Source organism: Pelodiscus sinensis, chromosome Z (assembly GCF_052426305.1).
Source record: "Pelodiscus sinensis isolate ZL-2025 chromosome Z, ASM5242630v1, whole genome shotgun sequence".
Taxonomy (NCBI): Eukaryota; Metazoa; Chordata; order Testudines; family Trionychidae; genus Pelodiscus; species Pelodiscus sinensis.
Window position 1 is genome coordinate 37012556 of NC_143085.1, and position 14303 is coordinate 37026858.

The 14303-nt window shown below is 47.7% G+C and overlaps 1 protein-coding gene across 2 annotated transcripts in view; it reads right to left on the minus strand.

Annotated features, from left to right (window-relative positions):
- The window catches only part of TPST2 (tyrosylprotein sulfotransferase 2), a 62413-nt gene that overhangs the window by 23838 nt on the left and 24272 nt on the right, over positions 1-14303 (minus strand). The window contains exon 1 of one of the 2 annotated variants that reach the window (XM_075898896.2): positions 3791-4050. The exons of the other annotated variant lie outside the window; for it this stretch is intronic. The gene's annotated coding sequence lies outside the window, so the exon portion shown is untranslated. Of the gene's footprint in view, positions 1-3790; positions 4051-14303 lie in introns of those variants that run through there. 2 annotated transcript variants of the gene reach the window in all.

A 14303-nucleotide genomic window follows, 5' to 3' on the forward strand; every position in this document is an offset into this window, starting at 1 on the left:
CATGGCACGAATGATCTGCCTTTCCAGCCTTAAGTCACAGGACATGGGTCAGACTCAAAGGGATTCAGGCCCCTGTCAGCGGAGGAGGTCAGTGTTGACTCCAGTGGCTCCTGGCCCAGCTTGAGAGCGCGCCCAACAATAGCGTGGCAGCAGGGACACTTCAGCAGAGTTGCGTGCAGAGGCTACATCCCTCGTTCCTTTGCACCAGCACAAAAAATTAGCCGCAGAGATGCCGGCACAGCTCTCACCTCCCACGTTAGCTTAGTGGAGGATCCGGGGGCGGCTACTGCAGCTTATCTCTGAAAGGTCCATGTGTGGCAGAGTGGGGATTGTGTTCATTCTGTTTGCTTTCTTATGCTGTAGGGGATTCCTACTGTCCTGTGCTGTTCTGTTGTAACGCCGTGCACGTGCCTCAGTTTCCCTGGGCACTGCACCGGGTGCGCAGCTGGGGATGGGAACACTGAGTGTGGCTCTCACTGACGGGAGGCTTTCCTAGGCTGCCCCATCTTAGCATGTACACAACAGTAGCTCAGGCTGCCTGGTAACCTGAGCCTAGGCGGGGGGAGCAACCAAGTGACACCTTGCCTGGGACTCTGAAGAAAGGAGGGGGCGGGGCTATCTGCAGGGCTGGGACCAATTGCTGGGTGTGTGAGCTCTCTGCTGGAGGAGGATGCAGGGAGGGGGCCCAAGGCACTGGCTCTGGGGCCCCTTCTCCCCACGATGGATTGTACCGACTGCTCCCGGTTCCTGCGACAAGCAGTCTGTGCTACCCTGTGTCCCTGTCAACGAATAAACCTTCTGTTCTACCTGCCGGCTGACAGTGACATCTGGCTGTGGATGGGGGTGCAGGGCCTGGTGACTCCCCCACACTGTGATGCCATGGAGCAGGGATTTGCAGGAGGGGAAGGGGAACAGGTGCAGACAATTCTTCCAAGAACTCCCAGAGCTACCACTCAGCAATGGTCATCAGGGTTAGAGAGCTTCAAGATGAGGAATGGGAACCAGAAAAAAAATTAAGGGGACAAACATCCATTTACAAAATTGAAAACTGTTAGGAATCCATCAGGCTGCACCTACAAACTTCACAGCCAGGATTTGACATCAGTGCACTCGAGATGGAGGCTATAGTGAGAACAGGGCCTCCAGTAGGAATAGCGATCACCACACCAGGATCTTGCATGCCCTGCCTACTAGGGATGTTAAAAGTTGGCTAAACACATAACTGTGTCACCGCTGAAAATCTCAGCGTTTACATGCTGCAAATGCTGCAATATCCTTACTATATATAAAGAAAACTAGTCCTGGGGAACAACAGAGTGACATCATCACATCACTCTGCATCCCTCAGGAACATCCCCCCCCCCCACACCATGGCCCTTCCCAGGGCCCATGTGGAGGGCGGGGCTGTCTATGGCCCAGCCCTCTCTTCCCCTTCCCAGCAGCAGGAGGGAAAGCCAGCCCAGAGCCCAGCACAGCTTGGGCCCAGCCCCTCCCAGTAGGACATTCCCGGTGGGAAAACTGGGCCTGTGTGGCTCGGGTCCAGGGAAAGCAGCACGCAGGGAGAAAGCTGAGCCTGGCTGCCGGGGTTAGAGCTGGGTCTGACACGGCCACCCTCCAGCCACTGGAGTTCTGATTAGGCCACGGTGAGGAGTGGGGAGGGACAAGGGGGCCTGGGTGGTGTGAGGGAAGCGGGAGGCTGGGCTGGCATGGCAGGGGAAGAGCAGGTGTTGCCTAACCCGTGTCAGGGGGTTAATGAGCGCACTGTGCAGGGGGCACAGCTCCCTAATAAAGCTCAGATAAGTTTTACACTGCAGAACCTGCAGCAAAGCCTCCCTCCAGCCCTTGCAGCCTGGCTCCTGGAGAGGCGGCCTCCCTGCGGCAGCAGGCAGCCCTTCTCCACTGGTTCGCTGCCCTGCCCCAATGAAGGTGCTTCCCCGGGAGCCAGCTGAGTGCAACTGACACCATTAACTGATAAACACCAGCCTACTGGTTAAATAATTAGTCAGTCACACTCTCACATCCCAACTGCCAACACCACAGCTTAAACAACACGGTTGTTAAGACCAGTGAGAACTACAGCTCTCAACATTGCTGTGAAACAAATCCCGACCACGAGCACATGCAAACTGTGGTTATTCAATGGCTCAAAATTTCTCCAACCAAAGGGCAACTTCTTGCAGACGTGGCACCAGGATGACTCCCCCAGCCAAATTTCAAGTCCTTTCTCTGCAGCATGAAAATGTTAGATCTTCTCAAAATACAATTAAAACAATCTTACAACTGTTCTGTTATTCTTAATACGGACAAGACAATGTATTTTTCTCTAATCTTTTTTTCTGGAATGGCTGAACCTTTTTATCAGAAAGGTACCAATTAAGACAGACCTTGAAGACACCCAGCTTGGAAATTTTGGCCTAACTAGCTATAGTTGGGCAAAGTTACAAGTAATTGAAAACAGGGTCTTAGAATGGAAAGTGTCAGATAACTAAATGATAAGCAGTGCTATCTGCACGCCTAGAAGAAGATAAGAACTATCAAACTGGGTCCAATTAACCCAATCTCTCTCCTGTACCAGAACCTCAGGCACATTGTACTGAACACGGCAATTGATATGAGCCATCTTGCTTCCTCTCCCAGCCAGAGGTTTAGGATCGCATTCACCTTGTGATTGCGTCCCTGACCATCCTGGCTAACAGCCACAGATGGACCTATCCTTATGACTTTATCTAGATCTGCCTGAATCCGGTGATAATAAGGCTATTACAATATCCAATGGCAATGAGTTCTACAGGTTAACTGTGTATAGCAGACACATTTCTTTCCTTATTTGTATTAAACTTGGTGCCTGTCAATTTCATCTGTTTTGTGTGGTTGGAAAAAAGTGTGCCATTCTAGTGTTTGTAAATCATTCTGAAAATGGCATGCACCTGAGAAGTTATTGTAGAGACGAGGTGTAGGAGAGAATATATTTTATTGAGCCAACTTCTGTTGGTGAGAGAGACTAGTTCTCATGTTCACGATTTCTCAGAGCTGAAGAAGCGCTCAAAAGCTGCTCTTAAAATCAAAGCATGGAGCAGAAGTGGGCAAGATTTGGCCCGCAGGCCACCCAGTTACGACCCTCAGGCACAGAGCAACCAGCCGCTCCAGAGCAGTCCCACATGGCTTTAAGCAGCTGGCTGTTCCCTGTGGCTCTCTGCTCCAGGTGGGAAGGGGAGGCTTCATGGAAACTGGCCAATGGGAATGGAGAGATTTAACTGGGGACTGGAGCAGTGCACAAAGCCCCCCCCCATCCCAGAGAGCCACAGGAAGCAGCCAGCCATTTTGAGCAGCCTGAGGCTGCGGCAGGCAGGGAGCCTGCCAGGGGTCCTGCAAAGCTGCTGACCGAGAGCAGCCTAAGTAAGAGCCTCCCAGCTAGCGCCTGCCTCTGGCACCCCACTCCCTCTCTCTCCCCCCAGCTCCCTGCCCCAGGTCACCATCCAAACCCGCTGCACTCCAAACCCGCTGCACTCCTCACCTCTCCTGTCCCCTTCCCCCAAACCAGAATCCCTTCCTGCACCCATACCCCTCCTGGACCCTGCACCCCATTCCCCTGTCCCAGGTCACAACCTTCTCCTTCACCTAAACTCCCACTCGGGCCCCACATGCTCTCCTGTAACCCAGACCCCTATCCTGCCCCCTCCCTTTTGCACCCAACCTCCTTCCCAGATCCCACTCCCACTCCATAGAAAAGAGCAACCCTTGGCCAGTTACCAAATCTTGGAATGGTCCCCTATCAAAAATTAATGCTCACCCTTGCCACAGAGGGAGTCTAGCACTGCATCTTCCACTGTCCAACTGCTAATGACCACGAGCACATCCACCGTCCACCACAATGACTGCTGAAACTAGCTACATTTTCACAGACTCTTGGAGAGATGTAAAGAAGATTTTCATTCTGATGTAACTGAAACCAGAGGCTGTGAGAATGCCGCTCACTGACACCAGGCTACTTGCAGACACACAGAATCCAGCTACGAAGTGGAAAGTCCACAAAGTTCAAACATTCCAGAAAGAAAATTACTTTGAGGCCAACACCTTGGACAAAAAAATCACAAGCACCGGAAAGTTTGGTGCCAATTAATACTTATATATAACATGTGAGTCTGGAATTTTCAAAGGGACCTCCAGAAGTGACACACACAAACTGGACAGAATTTTCATGGGATTTGGGCACTTATCTGTATTATTCACCTTCAAAAGCCCCCGCCCATTTTGACAAAGTGTTTCTGTATTTCCAGATTGTCTTCTTTGCATCTTAGACAAAAATGGTTGGGACATGTCCAGCTCCTCTCCGCATAGATCTTTAACACATCAAATTGGAGAGAAAAATAGGATTGTAAAGCCATAAACATCATCAGAGGGTTTCAGGGCCTCTAGTTCCTGAATCATCATAACTTTAAAATTCACCAGACTGCAGCTGACCATACCTATCTGCATCTATTTAAAGTTCTGGTTTCTTCTGTCTTTTTTCCCCTGAAAGCATTGCACAAAGGTATCCTAGCCTAATTCCAATTCACGTAATCATATTCCAGCTACCTAAAACACCACCTTTAACTTCAATTAAATGAGACATTTTTCTTCCATTCTTGTCCTAAACTGCACAGCAACACTACGCAGCAGTCAAAGCAATGTGAAGTTATAACCCAGAGGTGGCTGCACTTCAGGGATGGTTGGAGCCACACACTTTCCGATCCTTCAAATAGCTCTGTGAAAAGGGAGGTGGCTTCCTGTCATGGCCAGTTGTAGGAACGGGTCCACAGTCTGTGACATGCTCTGGAACGCTTCAGAAGACAAAGTGCTACAAACTGCAATAACCTCAGTATATTCTCCAGTCCTATTTCTCTTTTGGTTCTATTTATACTTTAGCCACTTTTCAGTATTAACTTTAGAGCTGAAACAGTCTTGCATCTTGCCGCACATGGAGGGCACTGGTTTGCAGCTGCAAAGATCAAGAGATTTTAGGGCTGTTTCTCTGCGAAGCTCTGATATAAAACCTCAGCACCAACCTCGGACATGGGGACATACGGAGAGGCTTTTCTCCATTTCTCAACACTTTGTAAGAACAGGTTGTGATGGGTTGCATCACAGAGATCCCCTTGGAGTTGTCACCTGATGTGTTGATCAAGCCAATGATGCCCATCTTCCTGCTCTCTGGGGTGCCCCACAATGCTGTCCTACTGGGGTAGATCTTCTGTCTCCCTTAGGCATGGCACAATGTTGGGGTAACCACATCCCAACAGAGCAACTCAGACACTGAACCAGTTCTACTCCAGGAGGGCTCAGCTATAAGGTCTTTGACAATTCCCAGGAATACAGCCCTCAAAGAGGGCCAGAACCCCAAATAAATCTGCCTTGCCCTGTGTAAAAGTTTAGCTCATGAAGATGTCTGTCCCCTTTATCAATGAAAGAGAGAGATGCACAATGTTTGACCCCTTCCCCAGTAACAAATATTTACACTGGGCTTGAAAATAAACAAAAGTGTTTTATTAAGTATAAAAAGTAGGACTGAAGTGGTTGCAAGTGAAAATAGACAGATCAAAGTAAATTACTACATTAAAATAAACAAAAGAAGACAACTAATTCTAATACACTAAGAAACTTGTTACACGCAAATTCTTATTAGGGATGTTAAATATCGGTTAACTGAATAGTCAAGTAATCTCATGAATTCCTTTCGATTAATCAACTATTTTATAGTCCCTGGGGGTGGGGCTGGCAGCCAGTGCACTCCGGCCCCACTCTACAGGAGCTCGCTGCCACTCTGTGCTGCTGCCTCTGTATCAGAGGCAGCAGCAAGTGGTGCTAGGCAGGAGCTGGTCTGAGAGGGGAGCCAATTTAAAAGCCAGCTCCCCTCATGCACCGGCTGCCTGTCATGCCATCCTGCTGCCTCGGATACAGAGGCAGCAGTATAGGATGGCAGCAGCCCCTGTCCAGGATGGGAGTGATCTGAGCTTCCGGACCTGGCACAAGCTGTAACTGAGCTGGGCTGCCTGCCTGCCCAGCTCCTAATACATTTTAAATACAGAGCTGCATCAGAGGTAGGTCCCAGACCCGGAGCATGATGGGACTGAGCTGGGATGCTGGCCAGCCTGCTAAACAATTTACTGGTGGAGGAGGGGGGAAATGCATGTAGTCTATAGCCAAAGCTATAGCAAAAGCTTATCAGTTAATCGACAGTTAATCATATGCAAACACTTGGAAGGTAATAAAGTGATAGGGAATAGCCAGCATGGGTTTGTGAAGAACAAGTCATACCAAACTAATCTGATAGCTTTCTTTGATAGGATAACGAGCCATTTGGATAAGGGAGAAGCGGAGGATGTCATATACCTAGACTTTAGTAAGGCATTTGATACGGTCTCGCATGATATTCTTATTGATAAACTAGGCAAATATAACTTAGATAGGGCCACGATAAGGTGGGTGCATAATTGGCTGCATAACCGTAATCAGAGAGTTGTTGTTAACGGTGCTAAATCCTGCTGGAAAGGGATAACAAGTGGAGTTCCGCAAGGGTCTGTTTTGGGACCCGTACTGTTCAATATCTTCATCAATGATGTAGATATTGGGATAGAGAGTACGCTTATTAAGTTACCAAACTGGGTGGGGTTGCAACTTCTTTGGAGGACAGAGACATAATTCAAAATGACCGTAGCAAGTTAGAGAAATGGTCAGAGGTAAACAGGATGAAGTTTAATAAAGAGAAATGCAAAGTGCTCCACTTAGGAAGGAACAATCAGTTCCATACATACAAGATGGGAAGCGACTGTCTAGGAAGGAGCATGGCGGAAAGGGATCTAGGGGTCATAGTGGACCACAAGTTGAATATTAGTCAACAGTGTGATGCTGTTGCAAAAAAAGCAAATATGATTCTAGGTTGTATCAACAGGTGTGTTGTAAGCAAAACTCGTGAAGTCATTCTGCCGCTCTACTCTGCACTAGTTAGGCCTCAGCTGGAGTACTGTGTCCAGTTCTGGGTGCCACATTTCAAGAAAGATGTGGAGAAATTGGAAAGGGTACAGAGAAGAGCAACAAGAATGATTAAAGGTTTAGAAAACATGACCTATGAAGCCAGGCTTCATGAACTGGGCTTGTTTAGTTTGGAAAAAAGAAGATTAAGGGGGGACATGATAGCCGTTTTCAAATATCTAAAAGGATGTCACAAGGAGGAAGGAGAAAATTTGTTCCTCTTGGTTACTGAGGACAGGACAAGGAGTAATGGGCTTAGAGTGCAGCAGGGGAGGTTTAGATTGGACATTAGGAAAAAATTCCTAACTGTCAGGGTGGTCAAATATTGGAATAAATTGTCAAGGGAGGTGGTGGAATCTCCCTCTCTGGAGATATTTAAGAACAGGTTAGATAGACATCTGTCAGGGATGGTGTAGACGGAGCTTGGTCCTGCCTTGAGGGCGGGGGGCTGGACTCGATGACCTCTCGAGGTCCCTTCCAGTCCTATTATTCTATGACTACACTATTACATCCTTAATTCTTACCCTAAAAAAAGTGTTTTTATCTGAGGCCACAGTTGATCTTTTCCTGGCCTGGTCCCAGCAGCTTTGCCTTCACCCTCTCACTACCGTTTTTTGTTGCCAGGTTTCTTGTCTTCCCATCTCCACAGAAAAGTACCTCATTAAAAATGGCTTCCAGTACTAGGCGGCTTGTGTCTTTGTAGGCAGGGCCATAACAAGAGCCAGGCAAGGGGGCGCTCACCCCGAGGTCATCAAAATCAAGGGCGCAAAGACGCAATAAATAAAAATAATAAGCAGCAAAAATAAAGAGCATGACGTGTGGTAACATAAAGAGAGGGGGTGTATAATTAATATTTTGCCCTGGACACAAAAATACCTAGTTCCAGCACTGTTTCTAGGACCAACCATAGTTTGGGCTTACAGGAAAAATAAAACCATACATGGATTGTTGGTTTGAGTACTGAGCCATTAAGTTCCAAAGCATCACTAATGGCCCTCATTAGCATATTTAGAATTAAAACAAGATTCACACTACAAATTTCTAACTTCTCATACAAGAATGATACACGCACTAGAGATGTAAAAAAGCAGTCGATTGGTCAACTGACTGATAAGTCTAAGCTTATCAGTTAGCTGAATTGACTACTTGCTTTTCTTCCAGCCCATTGCTTCTATATTAGAGATAGTAAGGTGGGGAGGGAAGCAGGAGCCAGTACGAGGGGAGCTGGCTTAAAAGACCAATTCTTCCTACATTTAAAAGACAGAGGGGCAGTGCTGGACCCAGCATAAACTGGGACTGCTTCAGTCCTGGCTTTTGCTGGGTCTCAGATCTTTCTCCACTGTGATTGTGCAGTTTAATAGTAGGAACCAGGCTGCCTGCACACCCAGCTCCTACTATATTTAAACTGCAGAGCTGCAGCAGCTCCTTATCGACTCATCGTGTACTCCATACAAATTGTATCGAGTACCCAATTACTCATTTACTCACTACTTAACATCCTTAACACACACAAGAATGGGCTATATAGAGTCAGCAGAATGTATCTGTAAAAATTAAATGTTACACGACTTGTTTTGCATAAAGCATCTTCAAATTATGCATATTCATCTACCAATTTTCATAAAGCATGGGGGGAGTGTGACACAGGTTTGTTGGCTTTGATCTATGGATTACAGACCAGCAAACTCAGGCTTTAAATACTTCAGTCTGTTGCTAAGAAATATGGAGAGGTAAAACCCAGAGCCAAGAAGAATGTTCACAGATGAGTACTCTTATAACATTACCCAAACTCCCAAGAGTCTCTCCTCAGGGATGCATGAACAAAGCCAGGCTGCAGAAACAGGCTTTAAATCAAATCAACAAAGATTTGACAGACATTTTACAGCACAAATGTGCTGTTTGTTTACTGCCTCAGGGCTGTTGTGATTAGAAAACATTTTATTATCCTGCTCAATACTAAAACGTTTTTGAAATAATAAAAAACCCATCTTCTTCCATTCTATTTTCTCCTGTTCCAAGTGAAGACTGTGACACTAGTTTATCCTGTGTCATGCATGATCCTGGCATGTCAATTTCCACTTGCCCTCCACAATGTCGACTGGAAGCACGCTCTGCTTTCAAACCAGGTTGTGAATTGTAAAGTACCTAGTTAAAAAAGCCCATGTTGGAGCGGCAAAGCCAAACACCTGGAATCAGCTGCCATACCCTGCTCTGCTGATATAAAACCAGACATGGCCTTTGTGTAAAAAGTCTGTTGACTCTCCCGTAGCATTTTATTCTTTTAAAGATGCTTTATCAGTGTGGCACAACTTGCTGTTCTCACTGTCCCTTCATCTCTGGCAAGAGCCCCCCCTTCTCCCACCTCCCGAACAGAAGCACTGACTAGCACTTCAAAAGTAAACACTGGTCACGCTCACTGTGGTCTCTGCCATCTTTTGAAGTTCCCAGCAGAGCCAGGCCTGCCTCAGGCTGGGCACTGGATGCCTTCTACATAGTGAGAAGCAGGACATACAGCCAAGTTTTGCGTCTCTTTTAAGCTTTCTATCATGGGCAGTGGGTAATGTAGGCAACGGTAGGCGCTGCCTTCCCGAAAGTGCCTACATGCCCTGGCCACTGGGGAAGGCTGGGGTTGCGGCCACAGAAGCCCAGCTCCCTGGCCGCAGGTGGTCCCAGCAGACACAAACATTGGCCTGAGCATTGGGGAGCTAACTATTTAATAATGTGGGACATTCACCAGACAGCAGCTCTGGGCAGTCACCATTGTGCCCAGTTACCCACCTTGCTGCAAACATGTTGTAAACCACTGCAGATGGTAGCTGTGTAGCACCTTCCCATTTGCCAGTATCCTGTGATTCACCAGAGGAGACACTTGGCTCATAGTTGTGGCCCTGACAGCACATTTGCTATGGAAATGGTTACAAATATATCCAGACTCAGAGAAAAACACAGCCTTCCCCACACAGGCAAAGGTGCGTGGATCTCCCTCCAACATATCCTTTCCTAGCTTTTGGTGGATGGAGAGCACACGCAAATTCTTACCAAGCTCCCTCCCAAAGTTCTAGGATTCCAGTGTTTAATCTATGGTCACAATCCAAAGAACAAGCTGCTTGGAGCAGGAATTTGGAGAGACTGTCTCACCTTGATGCATGCCAACCTGAGTGACCTCCCATCACAGTTGCAGAAATCGGGTGTCCAAGACAAAGGGAAGTTTCCTCGCACACCCACCCTGAGCTCAACCTACTTTCAGGGCCTTGAACTCAAAAAGGGCAAGACCACTGCAATTTGGGTTAGAACCCATCTCTTGCAGCACCAAGTTAAGATTTCAACACACCAAATTCAAGTTAAGCATACTCCTTTCCAATGCAAATTCACTTACTGATCCAGCAGTCCCCTAAATAAGCCTAGCAACCCAACTGAGAAATGGACCGCTGCCAGAAGAGGGGGGGGAAGCTTATATTTGTGTGCCCAGAACTCTAGAAATATCATCTCTGATGCAAAGAGAGCTTTCAGGAAGCAAAGACATGCTGTAAGAAAGCATCCAAAGTTAGAAGGCAAGAGGAAAGGAACTCTACCTTACCCCAACTCTGCAAGGAAACTCGCTTCATAAAACCACCAGCATGTGAAAGAAAACCACAGCTCTGGTCCCCCCCTTGACTGGAGTTAACAGTTTTGTGGCCACGTACCATCCTGTCCATCCCCAACACGTACACAGTGGCAGTGGTGGCACATACACAGGTATGGTGAAATCTAAAAGTCACGGCAACACAGAGGAACACACTCTGGCTGCTGCAGCTACGCAGACCTCATTCCCTGCTGCAGATGTCTGATTTTGTTCGGTGAGGTGGAATTCCTACCCCAGAGGAAAAACCTTCCTGTTAGTACAAGCTGGGTGTACAGGGCTAGGCTGGCACAGCTACACCCTCCCCTGTCCCCGGCGCCCGTGGTGTAGACACAGTCTTACATAACTGAGCCTGCACCAGCGTGGCTACACTAGCATAGCACCCTAGTGCATGCTAGCAGTCACAGTTTTCTGTCTGGGCAGGGATGTCAGCTCCTCAGTCCACAGGAGCTGTGCTGACCGATGGACACAGCAGAGCTCCACTGGAGATTCAGAAGGCAGGGTGATATTTTTCCTTACACCCGTAGCCAGGACAATGTAAGATTTACGTGCAGATCAAGCCCTTTATAATTTTTCCTGTGCTCCGGTGATACCAGGGGTCTTGGCAGAGCCTCCTGAAGCAGGCAAAAAAAGCTGCAAGAAAAAAATTAATCTCTGATCCATGCAGCACTGGTGGATGCATGACCAGTGAATCATGATGGAACAATAATCACCTCTGCAGATATGCTCCTGGGACCCTGCCTATCTGAGGTAGGCTTCCAATTCAGTTAACTGCCAAGCAAAAATTCTATTCAACTGCCAAGCAAAATTATTTTGAGGATAGAATCTTATCTGCTAACACCCTGTCTGAAACAAGGCCTCTTACAAACAGATTTAGGCCTGAGTTACAGAAGCTGGGTACGGAGTTTGCACCATTTAATCCTTGGAGAGAATAGCTTCTTGTCTGAGTCACTGGTGGAATTCACAGCTTTTCCAAGGCACTGTATTTGAGAGAAGCTGCAGGTCAGATGTTTTACTCTTGAGCAATACAGAGCCCCTACTGCACAGAGTGTGATCTGTCAACAAAACATTAACTTCTCAGGACTCAGCTCTTAGACCCAACCATCACAGCACTGAGCTGCAAATGCAAATCTATTAGCTGGCTACCTCTCCCTATTCTGCTGCATTTTGGTTGCCCAGTACACCCCAATTCTCCAAGAAGGCTTGGGGATACCTCCAAATATGAGATTTTTTTGGGGGGGGAGGGGAAGAACTCTGATTTAGAGGGAATTTTATGATCTTCAGTCAACCCAGGTTTTAAATAACCAGGACTTACTAGAGATCCCATTTCTTCTGTTTTAAATCATGCAGATTTTTTTCAAGAAACCATTACAAAATTGAGCTACCAAAGTCTAATACAAAAAATTAATACAAAAGACTAAACTTGCTGCCACTCACATCAATTTCTGGAATAGGCCAATCAAAGAGTTGGGGGAACAGACCTATTTTATCCCACTGCAACTGCATGCCACATACATCCACATATCACCTTTTTGCTCCACACTAGGGATGTTAGAAGGTGGTTAAACAGGTAACTGTGTAACCGCTGAAAGTCTCAGCAGTTACACACTGCGGGCCCTGCAGTATAAAGCTTGTTTAAGCTTTATACTGCAGAGTCTTCAGCAAAGCCACCCCAGGAGTGGGGCTGCCAGCTTTTGCCCGTCTGGCTCCTGTGGACCAGGCTTCGCTGCCATGCCAAAGCGAAGCTGCTTCCCTGAGCACCAACTTATTGGTTAAACAGTAAGTCAATTACACCCTCGTATCTCTAGCTTTAATCTGTAAATAACACTTCAATTCCTTTTTCCTAGTTAATAAACTTTTAGTTGGTTAATTATAGGAATGGTTACCAGCCTTCTTTTTGATGCGAGAGCTGAGGTACAATGGATCCGAGTAAGTGACTGGCCAGGGACCAACGGGAATATTTTGTGACTTTTGGTGTAAGTGACCATTTGTCATTGACACCGGGAGGGGTCTGTCTGTGATGCACTTTTACAGTGATCCAGGAATTCACATTTGTAGATTGGTGCAACCTAACTGCAGAACACCCCCTCCCCCTCCAAGTTTCTGTGTCTGCCCTGAAGCAAACACTCCCAGCCATAAAACACTCCAGATAGCATGGCTCAGACTACAGCGTGGGAGGGGGTTCCATAGACTTCACTGCAGCTGCACCAGGAGGTTAGGTCAGTCCAGTTACTGTGTATGAGGGTGTGTGTGGATTTTTCACCCCCTTGAGCACTGGAGCTATCTCCATCTATTTTCAGTGGAAACCAGGCCTCAGGTTTAGGAAACTGTTTGTTCTATTTTAATCTGAGCCATTTCCTTCCTCCCTTTCTGCAGCTTGTGTAACGTGCTAACGAGGCTTCACTCTGAGGGACAAGGTAAAATTGCTGAAACTTCTCCCTCCTCCTTCCCTCCTCTACCCCCACCTCCAGCTTCAGTTCAGGCTACACAGGATTTTTAACATATCCTGGTTTTCCCATTCCCCACGGACTACTCTCTGCTCCAATCAGTCTCACATTTGGCACTTCACCCAGTTCTCCTGCAGAGCTGGCTCTATCTTCAGCCTGAACTACATATAAAAATTAGGCAGACCCAGCTCCCCTGCCTGAAGCTGTGAAAAATTTCACCCCTTTAGCACTGTAATTAAGACTAACCTAAGGCCCAGTATAGACAAGGCTAGGTTGAGGGAAGGATTCTTCCACTGAACTAGCCAAAGGTGGATTGGCTCCCACCATGCTGATCCCCCAAAATACGCTTCCATCACCGCAGAAGTGTCTACACTTCTGCAGGCACGATCCAGCCGGGATCTGGCCCACCAAGCCTTTTAATCCGGCCCGCAGCCTGCCCCTATGGAGCAGTTCCACAACACTCACAGCACCCGGCTGCTCCCTGTGGCGCTCTGCGCGCACATTGGGGGAGATCACTTCGCTCGCTGCCCCCATCCCAGGGACAATCTCTCAGCCCCTACTGGCCAGAGACCAGCCAATGGAAGCTGAGAGATTGTGGTGGGGGCAGAGGCAGCATACAAAGCCCCTCCCTCTAGCACATGGCACAGCCAGCCACATTGAAAAGCCAGCTGCTTTACGTGGTCTGGGACTGTGGCAGGCAGGAAAGCCTGCCTGAGGGTCCCATTGGCCAAGAGCTGCTTAGGAAAAGGATTCTCAGCCTCAGCCTGCCAGTGGCACCCCAACCCTTCCTGCACTCCAACTCCCTCCCAGATCCTGCACCCCATCCTACATGCCTCTCACAGGCCAGAATCCTCTCCTGCACCCCAATCCCCTGCTCCAGATCACAGCTTAACTCCCTCTCAGACCTTACAGCCTCTCCTGCACCTCAGTACCTTACCTCGAGCTCTCTACTGCACCCAACCTTGATCCCAGGCCCTGCACCCCCTCCATGGAAAAGTGCATCCCTTGGCCACTTACCAAAATCTTGCAGTGTCTCCCCCATCAAAAATTATTGCCCACCCGTGGTCTACACACAGCTGCAATATCACAGCTGTGCTGCTGTGGCATGTGCATACCCTTTGTTTGCATTCATTATCTACTTTCCTAGCCCTTAGATATCAGCCTGATCAGAAGTGGCACAGGCACAATTATTTTGGGGATGGGAATTACTTCCTGGATATTAAATCCTG